The 16,441-nt window shown below is 44.7% G+C and overlaps 2 long non-coding RNA genes across 2 annotated transcripts; both read left to right on the forward strand.

The window, feature by feature from the left end:
• Positions 1-680: 680 nt before the first annotated feature.
• LOC145866054 (uncharacterized) lies at positions 681-8,104 on the forward strand. The gene is made up of 2 exons (XR_014383138.1): positions 681-848; positions 7,827-8,104. It is a non-coding gene; the product is annotated as an uncharacterized LOC145866054 (long non-coding RNA).
• Positions 8,105-8,819: 715 nt separating this feature from the next.
• On the forward strand, positions 8,820-16,237 carry LOC145866055 (uncharacterized). The gene is made up of 2 exons (XR_014383139.1): positions 8,820-8,987; positions 15,960-16,237. It is a non-coding gene; the product is annotated as an uncharacterized LOC145866055 (long non-coding RNA).
• The last annotated feature ends 204 nt before the right edge of the window (positions 16,238-16,441 follow it).

The raw sequence follows: 16,441 nt of genomic DNA on the forward strand, positions 1-16,441 counted from the left end.
GTGACACATTTTATTATTATTATTATTGACAGTTAACATAGAGATGAAATGTCACAACTACATGTTCATGTGATGCATTAAATCACCTGACAGTTTCTATGTCTGTTAGTAAATATTTTATTTCTCAAAGAGATAATGAATACATGAGAACAATTGACATTAAAGAATTACTGTGTTAACCACAACCAACATGTTGGATCTCTGTTTAGTTGTCACTGTGTTAACCACAACCAACATGCTGGATCTCTGTTTAGTTGTCACTGTGTTAACCACAACCAACATGCTGGATCTCTGTTTAGTTGTTACTGTGTTAACCACAACCAACATGTTGGATCTCTGTTTAGTTGTCACTGTGTTAACCACAACCAACATGCTGGATCTCTGTTTAGTTGTCACTGTGTTAACCACAATCAACATGTTGGATCTCTGTTTAGTTGTCACTGTGTTAACCACAACCAACATGCTGGATCTCTGTTTAGTTGTCACTGTGTTAACCACAACCAACATGTTGGATCTCTGTTTAGTTGTCACTGTGTTAACCACAACCAACATGCTGGATCTCTGTTTAGTTGTCACTGTGTTAACCACAACCAACATGCTGGATCTCTGTTTAGTTGTCACTGTGTTAACCACAACCAACATGCTGGATCTCTGTTTAGTTGTCCCTGTGTTGACCACAACCAACATGCTGGATCTCTGTTTAGTTGTCCCTGTGTTGACCACAATCAACATGTTGGATCTCTGTTTAGGGGTCAGTGCTCTAAAATGAGTCTCTCTGGGGAGAGAGAGGAGGGGGGCCCTGCCTCTAAAATGCATCTCTCTGGGGGACATGACACCAAAGCTAAGAGGTAAGATGACAATTTTATGAAGAATTTATTAACTTTATTTCCAAAATAAATAGCTATCTTAAGATGAATGCAGTTACTGTAAATCTCTCTGGATAAGAGCATCTGCTAAATCAGGGGTTCTCAATCCGGGGTCTGTGGAGGTACTGCAGGGGTTCTCAATCCGGGGTCTGTGGAGGTACTGCAGGGGCTCCACGGCACCCTGACTGTACTCGTTGCAATGTAACACATTTGATAGAATTTTCACATGACACGACCACTTTGCCTACTCTTAATTATTGCCTAATATAATGGAATGCATATTTTCTTTACCAATTCTGATCGTTGTTACAAGAAGAATTTTGACAATATTCCCGTTATATCAACACACTCTTCACACCCGTTTAACAACTCTAAATAGCTTTGGCATAGTAGGCATCAAGTCCCTTGCCAATAATGTTGCCTGCAACGTTGCATACAATGTTCATTTTCATCGAACACAGATTACGCCCTAGATGTCTTCAATTGCCCAATTTATAGCCATGCCAAATTTAGGATAATTTTTTTTAACAATGTGATGTTGCGCTCCAAAGGGATAACTTGAAATAACATGATGTAGATAATTAAATAATCAAAAGATAAACGTGTTAATTTTACACTCTTAGAAAAGAAGGTTCCTTATAGAACCAAAAAGGCTTCTATCACTTCCTTAATATATGGAACCACTAAAAGTTATATATATTTAGGTTCAGTGAAGAAGAACCTCTAGAGTTCTGATCAACGAAAGGTGAACGTTTTGAGGATATGAACCCAGCAGACCTCCAGGGGTCAGATCAATTCCTCACGTTTTTTCCAGCGCCGGCCCGGGATATAAACCAGCCACCTTTGGACCACAGGTCCAACTCCTGCCACAGCTCCAACTCCTTAGCCGCTGGACGAAAACCTGAGTTAATCTTGAGAAATTAGCATAAATTAATCTGCCAAAATGAAGACAAAACGCTTTGGAGACATACATGGTATCACTTGTTATACATAAGTATTATACATAAATCATTGCCAAAAGTACAAGACATATATTATTTATGGATTGACCATATAGAGATATAAAACATTATTTTTAACTACTGCAAAGCAATTACATGTGGCTCAGGAACCACTGACTCGCTGCATTATTCTATTGTATTATCAAGACACCTGCTGTTAACTCTTAACTACTTAGGACAGCTCACGAGGTGTTCTAAATATCTGCCGACTAGGTGGGACTAGAGACTTCATGCATAGCTTTAATTTATACCCATAAGTGTAACATAAGTGTAAAATGTCTTTATTCTCAGTACTTATACGACCAATTTTCTACTCTGAGACGCTTTGTGGACATGGGCCTAGATCTGAAAATATTGTTATAAAAAAACGTAGAATGTTTGTTTAACATAATAATAAAAAATGAATATTACTAATTTAACCCACTGTAAACATTGGGTTTAGTTGATTGTGTTGCACTGCTCATGTCCACGTTCTGAAACTGCCCGCATCCCTGTACAGAAACAGATCTGTCCGCGTCCACGTACAGTGTGGCGCAAAGCATATTGTACCGGTTACGCGCAGAGTGGGCTGAGGTGATCTTGGGGAATAACGACAGAGTTTGTTACAGTGTTGAAACGCCGAAGTTTTATTGTTCAATTTCCTTTTTGCTTTACGGTCAGGGACCGTATGAGTGTAGCCAGATCCTTTTCACTCTCTATCCTTGTTTCATTTTGTGGTTCACTGGATTCGTCGTCATCATCGAGATGAGGGACAGACGAACGTCCTGCTAGCTAGCCAAGCTAGTCGGTACAGCTAGGTAAGCTAGCTAGCTACTCTACCAGCAGGATCCTAGTTATCCTAGCTTGTTGGTACAGTTAGGTAAGCTAGCTAGCTACTCTACCAGCAGCATCCTAGTTATCCTAGCTAGTCGGTACAGCTAGGTAAGCTAGCTAGCTACTCTACCAGCAGCATCCTAGTTATCCTAGCTAGTCGGTACAGCTAGGTAAGCTAGCTAGCTAGCTACTCGACCAGCAGCATCCTAGATATCCTAGCTAGTCGGTACAGCTAGGTAAGCTAGCTAGCTACTCTACCAGCAGCATCCTAGTTATCCTATCTAGTCGGTACAGCTAGGTAAGCTAGCTAGCTACTCTACCAGCAGCATCCTAGTTATCCTAGCTAGGTAAGCTAGCTAGCTACTCTACCAGCAGCATCCTAGTTATCCTAGCTAGTCGGTACAGCTAGGTAAGCTAGCTAGCTACTCTACCAGCAGCATCCTAGTTATCCTAGCTAGTCGGTACAGCTCGGTAAGCTAGCTAGATACTCTACCAGCAGCATCCTAGCTAGTCGGTACAGCTAGGTAAGCTAGCTAGCTACTCTACCAGCAGCATCCTAGTTATCCTAGCTAGTCGGTACAGCTAGGTAAGCTAGCTAGATACTCTACCAGCAGCATCCTAGTTATCGTAGCTAGTCTTTACAGCTAGGTAAGTTAGCTAGCTACTCTACCAGCAGCATCCTAGTTATCCAAGCTAGTCGGTACAGCTCGGTAAGCTAGCTAGCTATTCTACCAGCAGCATCCTAGTTATCCTAGCTAGTCGGTACAGCTCGGTAAGCTAGCTAGCTAGCTACTCTACCAGCAGCATCCCAGTTATCCTATCCTCCCTCTCTCGTTGACTGATGCTGGCTACCTCTGTCCGGTTCTCCTCTCTTCACTAGATGGACAGTAACTTTAGTGTTTAACCCCTCTGTGTCCAGGACCAAACTTTTGAATATTATTTTCAGGGCGCCTCAAGTAGGCTGGACATATTCCATTTTTAACAATGTTTTTTTTCTGATGAAAACTAGTTAATTACATGGAGCCCAATTTCATAACATTACCTTATGTCCCTAGTAAGTAGTTCATTCCATCCACAAGAAGGCATAGTGCTGACACAAGCTTTTTGGCGGGGCTGAGAATCTCTACTTTTCTAGGCTACCGCAGGTTAGAGCGCTGGACTTGTAACCGAAAGGAAAGGTTGGTAGATTGAATCCCTGAGCTGACAAGGAAAAAAAAAAATCTGTCTTTCTGCCACTGAACAAGGCAGTTAACCCACTGTTCCTAGGCCATCATTGTAAATAAGAATTTGTTCTTAACTGACTTGCCTAGTTAAATAAAGGTAAAATTATCTCATGTAAAAAACACTATTTCAAATGTTGCTACATACGACCGAATTGAGACGGTCGGTCACATTTGACTGTAAAACCTAGCAGTACTACTGATTTCTCTGACAGTGAGGCAGAGATATATTATTACTGTGTATGTAGCATTTAGAAAAAAAACATGATTATTTGTCTCTGAAATGAAACCATCAAGTGATAGATTTTAAACAAATACATGTCTGTCATTGAACAACCCCATGCCATGATTAGATTGTCATAATTACAGCCGTGTTGAAGAGACCAAACTGCAGCAGGTGAAATGTAGATACTCATCTTTTTAATATATAAGAGCAAAGTATCCACGGGAAAAAACAATAAACAACAAAAAAAAAAACGACTAACAGGCTACGTACCAAAAGACTATCACTATCTAACAGGAGCCTATCACTATCTAGCAGTAGCCTATCACTATCTAACAGGAGCCTATCACTATCTAGCAGTAGCCTATCACTATCTAACAGGAGCCTATCACTATCTAGCAGTAGCCTATCACTATCTAACAGGAGCCTATCACTATCTAGCAGTAACCTAGCACTATCTAACAGGAGCCTATCACTATCTAGCAGTAGCCTATCACTATCTAACAGGAGCCTATCACTATCTAGCAGTAGCCTATCACTATCTAACAGGAGCCTATCACTATCTAGCAGTAGCCTAGCACTATCTAACAGGAGCCTATCACTATCTAGCAGTAGCCTATCACTATCTAACAGGAGCCTATCACTATCTAGCAGTAGCCTATCACTATCTAACAGGAGCCTATCACTATCTAACAGGAGCCTATCACTATCTAACAGTAACCTATCACTCGTTTTTATGTTTAACTTTAAATCAGTTAACGGTGTATCAATGAAAATCTGATACAGAGTGGAATGTACTGTTGACCAACCCATATATTTCAGCAGGGAAGTGTTCCTCACACCATCATTTCAAATGGTAGGACATGTGTCCTGTTGAAGCTAACTGGCTGATGGTAGGACATGTGCCCTGTTGAAGCTAACTGGCTGATGGTAGGACATGTGTCCTGTTGAAGCTAACTGGCTGATGGTAGGACATGTGTCCTGTTGAAGCTTACTGGCTGATGGTAGGACATGTGTCCTGTTGAAGCTTACTGGCTGATGGTAGGACATGTGTCCTGTTGAAGTAAACTGGCTGATGGTAGGACATGTGTCCTGTTAAAGCTAACTGGCTGATGGTAGGACATGTGTCCTGTTGAAGCTTACTGGCTGATGGTAGGACATGTGTCCTGTTGAAGCTTACTGGCTGATGGTAGGACATGTGTCCTGTTGAAGCTTACTGGCTGATGGTAGGACATGTGTCCTGTTGAAGCTAACTGGCTGATGAAGTACAATAACCTAGTATGCCTATTTACAGCAGCATATTAGTAACGGTTGTTGCTGTGTTGAATGGACCAAACTGCAGACGGAATGTGGATACTCATCTTTTTAATATATACGAGCAAAGCATCCACAGGAAAAACAATAACTACTAACTACAGGCTAACAGGCTACATACAAACAAAAGACTAGCGGTGTTAGCACAACCACCCACAAACCCAAGTGACAAACATACTCCTAATTATATGACTCCCAATCAGGAACAATGATCACCAGCTGTCCCTGTTCGGGAGCCACACAGACCCACATAGAAATACAACACCCAGAACACACATACAGACATACTCTGCCACGTCCTGACCAAAACTACACAACACCCTCTGCTGGTCAGGACGTGACAGTACCCCCCCTAAAGGTGCATACCCCGAATGCACCTAAAAAAAGAAACCACAAAATCCCCCAAAACCACAAGAAAAACAAATACAAATACCCCCTAAACAATAAGGGAGGGAAGGGAGGGTGGCTGCCGTCAACAACGGCACTGTGCTACACCCTCCCTCCCCAACTATCCTGGAGGTGGCTCTGGTTCCGGCCTCCTGCCCTCCAGGTTGTAGGCAGACTCATTGGGGTCCGGGTTGTAGACAGGCTCAATCCGTTGTGGATCGTGGGCAGGTTCCTTCATTTCCACGCTGTAGGCAGACTCATTCAATACACAGTTAGTCACATTCAGTTCTGAGTCGCAGGTAGACTCCTTCAGTTCCGGGTCGCAGGCAGACTCCCTCGGTTCCGGGTCGCAGGCAGACTCCCTCGGTTCCGGGTCGCAGGCAGACTCCCTCGGTTCCGGGTCGCAGGCAGTCTCCCTCGGTTCCGGGTCGCAGGCAGTCTCCCTCGGTTCCGGACTAGACACTGGTGCCGGATACTCTGGACTGCACACTGGTGCCGGATACTCTGGACTGCACACTGGTGCCGGATACTCTGGACTGCACACTGGTGCCGGATACTCTGGACTGCACACTGGTGCCGGATACTCTGGACTGCACACTGGTGCCGGGCTCTTGAGGCTGGGCCGACGCACTGGAAGCCTGGTGCGTGGGGCTGGTAGAGGTGGTACCAGGCTGAAGACACGCACCCTAGGGCTAGTGCGAGGAGCGGGAACAGGCTGAATAGGACTAGGCCAACTCATGGGAAGCTTGGTCCGGGTTGCTGGTACTGGTCGTGCCAGACTGGAGGAACTCACTTCTGAGATAGCACGAGAGGCAGGAACCGGATAGACTGGGCCATGGAGGCGCACAGGTGGCCGTGACCGCACCACCTGCACAACCCATCCTGGCTGGATGGAACTAACAGCCCTGTACGAGCGGGGTGCTGGTACAGGGCGAACTGGGCTGTGCAGGGGCCTGATGGTTGCCGTGCATAGAGCGGGAGTAGGGTAGCCTGGTCCTAGGAGGCGTACCGGCGACCAGACGCGCTGCGCAGGCATCCTCCTACCAGGCTGGATGCCCACTCTAGCACGGCATCTGCGAGGGGCTGGAATGGCGCGCACCGGACTGTGCGTGCGTATGGGCGAGAGAGTGCGCACCTCAGCGAAACACGGCGCCCTCCACTCCATACGCTCCTCCATGTACTCACGGGTAGCTGGCTTATGGCTCTTCCTAGGCCTAGCCAAACTACCCGTGTGCCCCCCCAAAAAAAATTATTGGGGGTGCATCTCCAGCTTCCTCGCCAGTCATGTACCCCGGTAGCGTTCCCGGTCCTCACCAGCCTTTCGCCACGGGCCCTCTCCGGCCAGAATCTGTTCCCAAGTCCATTTCTCACAAGTGTCCATGTCGAAGTCTATTTCCTCAGAATAGTACATATATTCAGCGTCCTGCTCCCTTTTCCGCTGCTTGGTCTTGTTGTGGTGGGTGGTTCTGTCATAATTACAGCCATGTTGAAGAGACCAAACTGCAGTAAGTGAAATGTAGATACTCATCTTTTTAATATATAAGAGCAAAGTATCCACGGGGAAAAAACAATAAACAGAATGACTAATAACATGCTACGTACATCCCAAAAGACTAGCAGTGTCAGCACAACCACCCACAAACCCAAGTGACAAACATACTCCTAATTATATGACTCCCAATCAGGAACAACGATCACCAGCTGTCCCTGATCGGGAGCCATACAGACCCACATAGAAATACAACACCCAGAACACACATACACAGACATACTCTGCCACGTCCTAACCAAAACTACACAACACCCTCTGCTGGTCAGGACGTGACATAGATAGTGAAAAAACACACCAATCTCTTTCATAATTTCTTTAAACAATAAAAGCTAATTAAAGAACATTTCTGAAAATGGATATATAGCGTTTTGGAATGAACCTCTTCTTATGTTTCCCCATCTGAGCTCAGAGTAGATGAGAGATGTGATGTTTGTCTCTGTTGTGTTGAAGCCCAATCAAGCAGGAGAGACCAGCCTCCCCTGTACCCAGCTGTGTGTCCATGAAGAGTGACCGGTCTATGCTGCAACCTATAGCGTTTAGAGAGGGAGACTTTTCTACTGAACAAAGGTAAGAAGAACTCATGGGTCATGGTCAGTGAGTTAAAAAACACTCTCTCTAGTCATTTCTCCCATTTCTCCCATTATTTTTGTTGTTTTCATAATCCATCGGCTAATCCTTTTGTCCATTTTCGATGTCCTAAAACAATATTAAACAAAGACAACATTCCCTCCCTGTGTGTGTGTGTGTGTGTCTGAGACAAACAGTGACACATTTTATTATTATTATTATTGACAGTTAACATAGAGATGAAATGTCACAACTACATGTTCATGTGATGCATTAAATCACCTGACAGTTTCTATGTCTGTTAGTAAATATTTTATTTCTCAAAGAGATAATGAATACATGAGAACAATTGACATTAAAGAATTACTGTGTTAACCACAACCAACATGTTGGATCTCTGTTTAGTTGTCACTGTGTTAACCACAACCAACATGCTGGATCTCTGTTTAGTTGTCACTGTGTTAACCACAACCAACATGCTGGATCTCTGTTTAGTTGTTACTGTGTTAACCACAACCAACATGTTGGATCTCTGTTTAGTTGTCACTGTGTTAACCACAACCAACATGCTGGATCTCTGTTTAGTTGTCACTGTGTTAACCACAATCAACATGTTGGATCTCTGTTTAGTTGTCACTGTGTTAACCACAACCAACATGCTGGATCTCTGTTTAGTTGTCACTGTGTTAACCACAACCAACATGTTGGATCTCTGTTTAGTTGTCACTGTGTTAACCACAACCAACATGCTGGATCTCTGTTTAGTTGTCACTGTGTTAACCACAACCAACATGCTGGATCTCTGTTTAGTTGTCACTGTGTTAACCACAACCAACATGCTGGATCTCTGTTTAGTTGTCCCTGTGTTGACCACAACCAACATGCTGGATCTCTGTTTAGTTGTCCCTGTGTTGACCACAATCAACATGTTGGATCTCTGTTTAGGGGTCAGTGCTCTAAAATGAGTCTCTCTGGGGAGAGAGAGGAGGGGGGCCCTGCCTCTAAAATGCATCTCTCTGGGGGACATGACACCAAAGCTAAGAGGTAAGATGACAATTTTATGAAGAATTTATTAACTTTATTTCCAAAATAAATAGCTATCTTAAGATGAATGCAGTTACTGTAAATCTCTCTGGATAAGAGCATCTGCTAAATCAGGGGTTCTCAATCCGGGGTCTGTGGAGGTACTGCAGGGGTTCTCAATCCGGGGTCTGTGGAGGTACTGCAGGGGCTCCACGGCACCCTGACTGTACTCGTTGCAATGTAACACATTTGATAGAATTTTCACATGACACGACCACTTTGCCTACTCTTAATTATTGCCTAATATAATGGAATGCATATTTTCTTTACCAATTCTGATCGTTGTTACAAGAAGAATTTTGACAATATTCCCGTTATATCAACACACTCTTCACACCCGTTTAACAACTCTAAATAGCTTTGGCATAGTAGGCATCAAGTCCCTTGCCAATAATGTTGCCTGCAACGTTGCATACAATGTTCATTTTCATCGAACACAGATTACGCCCTAGATGTCTTCAATTGCCCAATTTATAGCCATGCCAAATTTAGGATAATTTTTTTTAACAATGTGATGTTGCGCTCCAAAGGGATAACTTGAAATAACATGATGTAGATAATTAAATAATCAAAAGATAAACGTGTTAATTTTACACTCTTAGAAAAGAAAGTTCTGATCAACGAAAGGTGAACGTTTTGAGGATGTGAACCCAGCAGACCTCCAGGGGTCAGATCAATTCCTCACGTTTTTTCCAGCGCCGGCCCGGGATATAAACCAGCCACCTTTGGACCACAGGTCCAACTCCTGCCACAGCTCCAACTCCTTAGCCGCTGGACGAAAACCTGAGTTAATCTTGAGAAATTAGCATAAATTAATCTGCCAAAATGAAGACAAAACGCTTTGGAGACATACATGGTATCACTTGTTATACATAAGTATTATACATAAATCATTGCCAAAAGCACAAGACATATATTATTTATGGATTGACCATATAGAGATATAAAACATTATTTTTAACTACTGCAAAGCAATTACATGTGGCTCAGGAACCACTGACTCGCTGCATTATTCTATTGTATTATCAAGACACCTGCTGTTAACTCTTAACTACTTAGGACAGCTCACGAGGTGTTCTAAATATCTGCCGACTAGGTGGGACTAGAGACTTCATGCATAGCTTTAATTTATACCCATAAGTGTAACATAAGTGTAAAATGTCTTTATTCTCAGTACTTATACGACCAATTTTCTACTCTGAGACGCTTTGTGGACATGGGCCTAGATCTGAAAATATTGTTATAAAAAAACGTAGAATGTTTGTTTAACATAATAATAAAAAATGAATATTACTAATTTAACCCACTGTAAACATTGGGTTTAGTTGATTGTGTTGCACTGCTCATGTCCACGTTCTGAAACTGCCCGCATCCCTGTACAGAAACAGATCTGTCCGCGTCCACGTACAGTGTGGCGCAAAGCATATTGTACCGGTTACGCGCAGAGTGGGCTGAGGTGATCTTGGGGAATAACGACAGAGTTTGTTACAGTGTTGAAACGCCGAAGTTTTATTGTTCAATTTCCTTTTTGCTTTACGGTCAGGGACCGTATGAGTGTAGCCAGATCCTTTTCACTCTCTATCCTTGTTTCATTTTGTGGTTCACTGGATTCGTCGTCATCATCGAGATGAGGGACAGACGAACGTCCTGCTAGCTAGCCAAGCTAGTCGGTACAGCTAGGTAAGCTAGCTAGCTACTCTACCAGCAGGATCCTAGTTATCCTAGCTTGTTGGTACAGTTAGGTAAGCTAGCTAGCTACTCTACCAGCAGCATCCTAGTTATCCTAGCTAGTCGGTACAGCTAGGTAAGCTAGCTAGCTACTCTACCAGCAGCATCCTAGTTATCCTAGCTAGTCGGTACAGCTAGGTAAGCTAGCTAGCTAGCTACTCGACCAGCAGCATCCTAGATATTCTAGCTAGTCGGTACAGCTAGGTAAGCTAGCTAGCTACTCTACCAGCAGCATCCTAGTTATCCTATCTAGTCGGTACAGCTAGGTAAGCTAGCTAGCTACTCTACCAGCAGCATCCTAGTTATCCTAGCTAGGTAAGCTAGCTAGCTACTCTACCAGCAGCATCCTAGTTATCCTAGCTAGTCGGTACAGCTAGGTAAGCTAGCTAGCTACTCTACCAGTAGCATCCTAGTTATCCTAGCTAGTCGGTACAGCTAGGTAAGCTAGCTAGCTACTCTACCAGCAGCATCCTAGTTATCCTAGCTAGTCGGTACAGCTCGGTAAGCTAGCTAGATACTCTACCAGCAGCATCCTAGCTAGTCGGTACAGCTAGGTAAGCTAGCTAGCTACTCTACCAGCAGCATCCTAGTTATCCTAGCTAGTCGGTACAGCTAGGTAAGCTAGCTAGATACTCTACCAGCAGCATCCTAGTTATCGTAGCTAGTCTTTACAGCTAGGTAAGTTAGCTAGCTACTCTACCAGCAGCATCCTAGTTATCCAAGCTAGTCGGTACAGCTCGGTAAGCTAGCTAGCTATTCTACCAGCAGCATCCTAGTTATCCTAGCTAGTCGGTACAGCTCGGTAAGCTAGCTAGCTAGCTACTCTACCAGCAGCATCCCAGTTATCCTATCCTCCCTCTCTCGTTGACTGATGCTGGCTACCTCTGTCCGGTTCTCCTCTCTTCACTAGATGGACAGTAACTTTAGTGTTTAACCCCTCTGTGTCCAGGACCAAACTTTTGAATATTATTTTCAGGGCGCCTCAAGTAGGCTGGACATATTCCATTTTTAACAATGTTTTTTTTCTGATGAAAACTAGTTAATTACATGGAGCCCAATTTCATAACATTACCTTATGTCCCTAGTAAGTAGTTCATTCCATCCACAAGAAGGCATAGTGCTGACACAAGCTTTTTGGCGGGGCTGAGAATCTCTACTTTTCTAGGCTACCGCAGGTTAGAGCGCTGGACTTGTAACCGAAAGGAAAGGTTGGTAGATTGAATCCCTGAGCTGACAAGGAAAAAAAAAAATCTGTCTTTCTGCCACTGAACAAGGCAGTTAACCCACTGTTCCTAGGCCATCATTGTAAATAAGAATTTGTTCTTAACTGACTTGCCTAGTTAAATAAAGGTAAAATTATCTAATGTAAAAAACACTATTTCAAATGTTGCTACATACGACCGAATTGAGACGGTCGGTCACATTTGACTGTAAAACCTAGCAGTACTACTGATTTCTCTGACAGTGAGGCAGAGATATATTATTACTGTGTATGTAGCATTTAGAAAAAAAACATGATTATTTGTCTCTGAAATGAAACCATCAAGTGATAGATTTTAAACAAATACATGTCTGTCATTGAACAACCCCATGCCATGATTAGATTGTCATAATTACAGCCGTGTTGAAGAGACCAAACTGCAGCAGGTGAAATGTAGATACTCATCTTTTTAATATATAAGAGCAAAGTATCCACGGGAAAAAACAATAAACAACAAAAAAAAAAACGACTAACAGGCTACGTACCAAAAGACTATCACTATCTAACAGGAGCCTATCACTATCTAGCAGTAGCCTATCACTATCTAACAGGAGCCTATCACTATCTAGCAGTAGCCTATCACTATCTAACAGGAGCCTATCACTATCTAGCAGTAGCCTAGCACTATCTAACAGGAGCCTATCACTATCTAGCAGTAGCCTATCACTATCTAACAGGAGCCTATCACTATCTAGCAGTAGCCTATCACTATCTAACAGGAGCCTATCACTATCTAGCAGTAGCCTAGCACTATCTAACAGGAGCCTATCACTATCTAGCAGTAGCCTATCACTATCTAACAGGAGCCTATCACTATCTAGCAGTAGCCTATCACTATCTAACAGGAGCCTATCACTATCTAACAGGAGCCTATCACTATCTAACAGTAACCTATCACTCGTTTTTATGTTTAACTTTAAATCAGTTAACGGTGTATCAATGAAAATCTGATACAGAGTGGAATGTACTGTTGACCAACCCATATATTTCAGCAGGGAAGTGTTCCTCACACCATCATTTCAAATGGTAGGACATGTGTCCTGTTGAAGCTAACTGGCTGATGGTAGGACATGTTTCCTGTTGAAGCTAACTGGCTGATGGTAGGACATGTGTCCTGTTGAAGCTTACTGGCTGATGGTAGGACATGTGTCCTGTTGAAGCTTACTGGCTGATGGTAGGACATGTGTCCTGTTGAAGTAAACTGGCTGATGGTAGGACATGTGTCCTGTTAAAGCTAACTGGCTGATGGTAGGACATGTGTCCTGTTGAACCTTACTGGCTGATGGTAGGACATGTGTCCTGTTGAAGCTTACTGGCTGATGGTAGGACATGTGTCCTGTTGAAGCTTACTGGCTGATGGTAGGACATGTGTCCTGTTGAAGCTAACTGGCTGATGAAGTACAATAACCTAGTATGCCTATTTACAGCAGCATATTAGTAACGGTTGTTGCTGTGTTGAATGGACCAAACTGCAGACGGAATGTGGATACTCATCTTTTTAATATATACGAGCAAAGCATCCACAGGAAAAACAATAACTACTAACTACAGGCTAACAGGCTACATACAAACAAAAGACTAGCGGTGTTAGCACAACCACCCACAAACCCAAGTGACAAACATACTCCTAATTATATGACTCCCAATCAGGAACAATGATCACCAGCTGTCCCTGTTCGGGAGCCACACAGACCCACATAGAAATACAACACCCAGAACACACATACAGACATACTCTGCCACGTCCTGACCAAAACTACACAACACCCTCTGCTGGTCAGGACGTGACAGTACCCCCCCTAAAGGTGCCTACCCCGAATGCACCTAAAAAAAGAAACCACAAAATCCCCCAAAACCACAAGAAAAACAAATACAAATACCCCCTAAACAATAAGGGAGGGAAGGGAGGGTGGCTGCCGTCAACAACGGCACTGTGCTACACCCTCCCTCCCCAACTATCCTGGAGGTGGCTCTGGTTCCGGCCTCCTGCCCTCCAGGTTGTAGGCAGACTCATTGGGGTCCGGGTCGTAGACAGGCTCAATCCGCTGTGGATCGTGGGCAGGTTCCTTCATTTCCACGCTGTAGGCAAACTCATTCAATACACAGTTAGTCACATTCAGTTCTGAGTCGCAGGTAGACTCCTTCAGTTCCGGGTCGCAGGCAGACTCCCTCGGTTCCGGGTCGCAGGCAGACTCCCTCGGTTCCGGGTCGCAGGCAGACTCCCTCGGTTCCGGGTCGCAGGCAGACTCCCTCGGTTCCGGGTCGCAGGCAGTCTCCCTCGGTTCCGGGTCGCAGGCAGTCTCCCTCGGTTCCGGGTCGCAGGCAGTCTCCCTCGGTTCCGGGTCGCAGGCAGTCTCCCTCGGTTCCGGACTAGACACTGGTGCCGGATACTCTGGACTGCACACTGGTGCCGGATACTCTGGACTGCACACTGGTGCCGGATACTCTGGACTGCACACTGGTGCCGGATACTCTGGACTGCACACTGGTGCCGGATACTCTGGACTGCACACTGGTGCCGGATACTCTGGACTGCACACTGGTGCCGGGCTCTTGAGGCTGGGCCGACGCACTGGAAGCCTGGTGCGTGGGGCTGGTAGAGGTGGTACCAGGCTGAAGACACGCACCCTAGGGCTAGTGCGAGGAGCGGGAACAGGCTGAATAGGACTAGGCCAACTCATGGGAAGCTTGGTCCGGGTTGCTGGTACTGGTCGTGCCAGACTGGAGGAACTCACTTCTGAGATAGCACGAGAGGCAGGAACCGGATAGACTGGGCCATGGAGGCGCACAGGTGGCCGTGACCGCCCCACCTGCACAACCCATCCTGGCTGGATGGAACTAACAGCCCTGTACGAGCGGGGTGCTGGTACAGGGCGAACTGGGCTGTGCAGGGGCCTGATGGTTGCCGTGCATAGAGCGGGAGTAGGGTAGCCTGGTCCTAGGAGGCGTACCGGCGACCAGACGCGCTGCGCAGGCATCCTCCTACCAGGCTGGATGCCCACTCTAGCACGGCATCTGCGAGGGGCTGGAATGGCGCGCACCGGACTGTGCGTGCGTATGGGCGAGATAGTGCGCACCTCAGCGAAACACGGCGCCCTCCACTCCATACGCTCCTCCATGTACTCACGGGTAGCTGGCTTATGGCTCTTCCTAGGCCTAGCCAAACTACCCGTGTGCCCCCCCCAAAAAAATTATTGGGGGTGCCTCTCCGGCTTCCTCGCCAGTCATGTACCCCGGTAGCGTTCCCGGTCCTCACCAGCCTTTCGCCCCGGGCCCTCTCCGGCCAGAATCTGTTCCCAAGTCCATTTCTCACAAGTGTCCATGTCGAAGTCTATTTCCTCAGAATAGTCCATATATTCAGCGTCCTGCTCCCTTTTCCGCTGCTTGGTCTTGTTGTGGTGGGTGGTTCTGTCATAATTACAGCCATGTTGAAGAGACCAAACTGCAGCAAGTGAAATGTAGATACTCATCTTTTTAATATATAAGAGCAAAGTATCCACGGGGGAAAAACAATAAACAGAATGACTAATAACATGCTACGTACATCCCAAAAGACTAGCAGTGTCAGCACAACCACCCACAAACCCAAGTGACAAACATACTCCTAATTATATGACTCCCAATCAGGAACAACGATCACCAGCTGTCCCTGATCGGGAGCCATACAGACCCACATAGAAATACAACACCCAGAACACACATACACAGACATACTCTGCCACGTCCTGACCAAAACTACACAACACCCTCTGCTGGTCAGGACGTGACATAGATAGTGAAAAAACACACCAATCTCTTTCATAATTTCTTTAAACAATAAAAGCTAATTAAAGAACATTTCTGAAAATGGATATATAGCGTTTTGGAATGAACCTCTTCTTATGTTTCCCCATCTGAGCTCAGAGTAGATGAGAGATGTGATGTTTGTCTCTGTTGTGTTGAAGCCCAATCAAGCAGGAGAGACCAGCCTCCCCTGTACCCAGCTGTGTGTCCATGAAGAGTGACCGGTCTATGCTGCAACCTATAGCGTTTAGAGAGGGAGACTTTTCTACTGAACAAAGGTAAGAAGAACTCATGGGTCATGGTCAGTGAGTTAAAAAACACTCTCTCTAGTCATTTCTCCCATTTCTCCCATTATTTTTGTTGTTTTCATAATCCATCGGCTAATCCTTTTGTCCATTTTCGATGTCCTAAAACAATATTAAACAAAGACAACATTCCCTCCCTGTGTGTGTGTGTGTGTGTCTGAGACAAACAGTGACACATTTTATTATTATTATTATTGACAGTTAACATAGAGATGAAATGTCACAACTACATGTTCATGTGATGCATTAAATCACCTGACAGTTTCTATGTCTGTTAGTAAATATTTTATTTCTCAAAGAGATAATGAATACATGAGAACAATTGACATTAAAGAATT

Source organism: Salmo salar, unplaced genomic scaffold, assembly GCF_965601325.2.
Source record: "Salmo salar unplaced genomic scaffold, fSalSal1 ptg000117l, whole genome shotgun sequence".
Classification (NCBI taxonomy): Eukaryota; Metazoa; Chordata; class Actinopteri; order Salmoniformes; family Salmonidae; genus Salmo; species Salmo salar.